Source organism: Dunckerocampus dactyliophorus, chromosome 10 (assembly GCF_027744805.1).
Source record: "Dunckerocampus dactyliophorus isolate RoL2022-P2 chromosome 10, RoL_Ddac_1.1, whole genome shotgun sequence".
Classification (NCBI taxonomy): domain Eukaryota; kingdom Metazoa; phylum Chordata; class Actinopteri; order Syngnathiformes; family Syngnathidae; genus Dunckerocampus; species Dunckerocampus dactyliophorus.
In genome coordinates, this window is record NC_072828.1 from 7,346,207 (window position 1) to 7,351,121 (window position 4,915).

Genomic DNA, 4,915 nt, shown 5'->3' on the forward strand with positions numbered 1-4,915 from the left:
CTGGGGTGTGCAAATCCCCGCTGGAGTGGGAGTGTCGCGCTTGAGGAAGTGCTCAGCCAAGCGCACCCCAACAGACGAGCGGCGGGACCCTCACGCCATGCGGTGCGCACCTCAAGGTGACCCGACAGCACACATTTACCACACACACAAACACACACTTGTGATTGTGATCTGGGGCTGTAAAGACGGGATCTTCCCTTTAGGAAAGTGAATTGTTGACGGTGGATTTGTTGCGTCCTTGTGTCGTGTCAGACAAAGACAAGGCACACCAGGACCAACTTTCCTTTATGTGGACTGGCCCAAAAGCAATCTGCAGCTCGTTAAGTACTCGTTAAATGTTTGGCAGGTTGCAGGTGGGGGATTTTTCCCCCTTTGTTGGTTTTAAGGCCCCGTCCACACAAAGCCATTTTTGGTAGAATCCACAGAAGTTTTTAACTGTGACTGTTGTAATTAATAACTTTCATTCATCTTCGCTCTTCAATTGGCATTGTTCACTTGTGACACAATCCAGGTTTAAGGCCCATACATACCTCGCACGCTTATTCAACACATTTAAAGTATAAAATGTAGAGGTGCTCACCACTGATGAATGATAATGTCAAATAAAATGATCCATGAACACACGTAATCAGTCACGGTGCAGCCAGTCACAGCACACAAAGACGGTGCATTTCTAGAAGAAAGTACGAAATCTCAACAACTGAGGAAAAACTATCATCAGTGAAGAATAAAAACATAAACATGTAAAAACTGTCTGCTACATTTGTAACACGTATGTGCATTTTACCTGTATTATCACATATTTAGAAATTATTACTGACTTATGGTGATGAAGCAGGGTTTTCTGCAGGAAAAAAATACTATTTTCTGAGGGAAACAAGTAAAAATAAAATAAAAAAATATTATATTTACTAAAAATCTATGAATTTTACAGGCTGCGAATGCTGGATTGTGTGCGTACGGGAAGCCACTGTACTGTTTTGCTTGCTTTTCTGTACTTACTTTGCACGACTGACTTTACTCTAACAACTATATAAAGGGAATAATTGTATTTTGCATCCTGTTACATTGTCTTTTATTGTTGTATTCAATATTGTTAAATTGTTGACAAATCGGGCCGCACGGTGGTCTAGTGGTGAGCATGAATGTTTGTTTATATGTGCCCTGCCATTGGCTGGCAACCAGTCCAGGGTGTCCAGGGCTCCAGCATATCCCCACGACACTAATGAGGAGAAGCGGCATAGAAAATGGATGGATGGATGTTCACAAATAAGTGTGTTGATGTCATTTTTGGTTTGTCCTGTGTTATAGATCATGAGCAACAAATTTAAAGGCAAAAATCACGTCTTGATTTTGAAAAACGTCAAAAGTAGCGGTATCGCTGATACAGTACAGTAATCCCTCGCTACTTTTCGCACTTTAAATTTCACGTTTCACTCTTACAGTTTTCAAAAATATACGAATTAAAAAATCATGCTGTTTTGAGGTTGAATACGGCCTGTTATTAGCCAAAACATGCATATTTAAGCTAACGTTACATATTTTTTTGCCTAAATGAAGCATTTTCAAGCATAAAAATGGCTAAATGAAGTAAAATACAGGGTCAGGCAAAATGATCTGACACATTTGTAGGTTAAATAAAAGGCAAATAAAGTAAAGAAACAAGAAAGTGCTTTTATTTTCGAAAAGTACATATAATGCCATTTTTTTCATATAAGGCCATTTTGCTTTGTTTCTTTATAATGCCATTGTTTTTCATTTCTTTTTCAGTTGCTGCCATGAATTGGACTGGTGAGCATCGAGCTTTCATTGTGGAAACGTTTATCAAAACAAACGAATCTGGAACTGCAACACAACGAGCGTTCCGTTTGCACTTCAATCTTGGCAGACATGATCCCGTACCAGCTCCAAACACCATCTTGTTATGGGTTCCCAACTTCACAGCTACTGGATCTGCATTGAGTGTGTGGACAATAATGGAACCCATTTGACTGATTTAATTTTTAAAACATAATGAAACAGATTGGCATTATATGTACTTTTCCAAAATAACACTTTCTTGTTTCTTTACTTTATTTGCCTTTTATTTAACCTACAAATGTGTCAGATCATTTTGCCTGACCCTGTACAAATGTAAGGCATTTAGAAGAAGCGTTCCAAGACGTGATGATATGTAGTATTCTACAGTGGTCACTAAGTGTCAGTAATGTTACTGTAATGTTGTGTGAGACACACAAGCACCAGATCTCAAAAAACTTTTATTACAGGTTTGATTGATCTAACAGGCACAGTAATCCGTCACACGGCCTACTGCCCACGCCACGCTAAAACTCAGTTCCAACCTCACTTCCTGTCCGCCTCCCACTCAGGTCCCCTAGTACCGGAACACCGGAATTTATGGCAACATGCACAAGTCTTATTTATGTCTTAAATGTTTTATTTTCTTTTATTATGTCTACTATATTGGGAAATAGGACCGTAAAGGTGACTATAGGTGTGTTATTTCATGTCTAGAGGGCTCTAATAATGTTAATAATCGCATTTAGAAGGTGGTAAACAGGTTTTCTATGCTCTAACTAGGAAAATATTTGATTTATAAATAAGGAATCCTACTTTGTGCAAATTCTCTTCATCACAGTCGGGTGTGGAACTCATTAACAGCAAGTTGTGTGTCAAGTATTAAACATGTTGAACATGTGCATTCAAAATAAGAGACGCTCAAATGGAGTTCATCTGTTAAGTTTACACAGTAGTACATTTTAGGTTCATCCTGAAATGTATCTGAACTATCCCTAACTTCTTGTGAGTAGTATATATGATAATTGATCTCATTAATCATGAATTTATTTATTTTAAAAATATGCCGAGAGCCAATAAAAAACAGGATGCGGCTCAAAATGGCCCCCACGCTGCACGATGTACACCCCTGCCATAAAGGGTTAATAAGTGAAGGGAGAGTGGTGCGTCCAACGTTTAGGGGACACCAATATTTGCCTTGCCTCTGCTTATTTTAGGACCTTTTATGATGGAACGCTAACAAATACAAAGCATATTGTAGTGAAGCATACTGTACTGCTGGGTAGAAAGAGGCTTTTCATGTCCCATGTGGCCTACAGAGGCCTCAGTGTTGCAGCCTGAGGGCACAAGGTCATGTTTACATGCTTCCTACTTACCAACCTTTGACCTTGCCTGCGCGTGTGGAACAATGGCGGCCGCCTTCAGCACCACCTTCAGCTCCAACTAATTGAATGTGAGCACTTTTGTCATGATGACAGATGCGATAATGAGGTGTTGTTGATGCTTATTCATCCTGAAGACAACAGTTTTAGCCAAGCGCCTCCGCATAATAAAGCCTGAGTGTGTTTCATGCTGCAAGTAGACGCATTGGACCCGGGCCAGCGCAGAACAAAAGTGTGCGGGGAAGACTTTATTAGCCAGCTGGGATGTGCTCACTTTCACACTGACCCAAAAGCAGCGCTAATCTCAATGAAGAAAAGAATAAAATAAAAAAAGATATAAATACCAAATAGGGTACAGAGAAGGGGGAGAGGCAGCCTAGCGCGAAATGCTCAATTTAAACCGCACGGCCGAGGCCCCCCTGATGTGGACCGACCCTCTTTAACCCATCCGGCAGCACACGTGTAGCACTGATAAATAATAGAAACCCGGGTGGGGTCAAGCAAAGCGGGCCCAATTCTTCCCAAGCCACCGTGTCCGTTTGCCGATCACCTCTGAAGACACGACGTCTCCCCGCAGCCTCCATCAATCATTGATGCCTGATGAGACATTTTTAACTTCTCTCAAAGTGAGATTGAATGCCCCCCACCACCCACCTCCGCACCCTCCACCCTCCACCCCACCCCTGCAGGTTAATTGTGGTTAAAGCATCATTTGTTGATTGCTGTCCGCCACAGCTGAGACGCTGCTGACCCGAGATGGAGGCTTGGCAAATTGGTTCCACGCAACAGAGTTTGCGTCCGAGTCGCATTAATAACATTTCTTTGCAAACTGCAACTCAGCCACCAAGCTGTGGCCATCAAAAACTGGCACAGTAACAGCGCAGGCCATGTTTTACATCAAAAACATTTAACCGCACAGGCAACGTTGGACCAAGAACCGTTCTTTCCTGGCATTTCTCACTTTTTCAATTGCGATACTTTTTCTCTATTTTTTCAAACTGACGCCTGTCAATTGTCATACGAGTGTAAAAAGAAGCTAAGCACAATACTGTATTAAAATTATGAACACACCGTAACAGTGTTTAACAGTTTTGATGACAAAACCGCAATGACAGGTGATTTGCATCGCAGATGCGCCTCACGCATCAAATTATTTAATATCTTTAATTGTCATACCAGTGTAAAAAGAAGCTAACCGCAATAACACCGGCAAACAATAAAACAATAGTCACATTGCACACATCTCATGTAATTCGTTGTAATATAAGTGTAAAAATAACTGGTAATAACAATAGTAAAAAATGTCAACTATAAAGTGTGCAACAATGATTTTTGTTGCCTGTTTAATTAATATTCATTCAAAAAGTTAACCGCAATATTAAAACGTACAAAACATGGACGACATGTCTTCACATTTTTTTTACATTCGTAGTTGTAATACAAGTGTAAAAAGAAGCTAATCGCTGTTCATGGTAAAAAAGTATAAACAATAAAGAACTCAGTCTTAACTTTAAAGCGCCTCTCACACGATTCATCAACTTTGCTTATTTATACTTTGCATATGTTATACTGTATATTGTTTGTAAATATGTTCGACATTGTTCAATTTGTTGAAAGCAAAGGGTAAATTAGCAAAAATGACATTTGTACTTCATGGCAGCCATGACAAGCTAGTTGTCGCAGCTCTGCCTCATTTTCATCGGGGTAATGCGGCTCAGCTACGCAAACATAGCGAT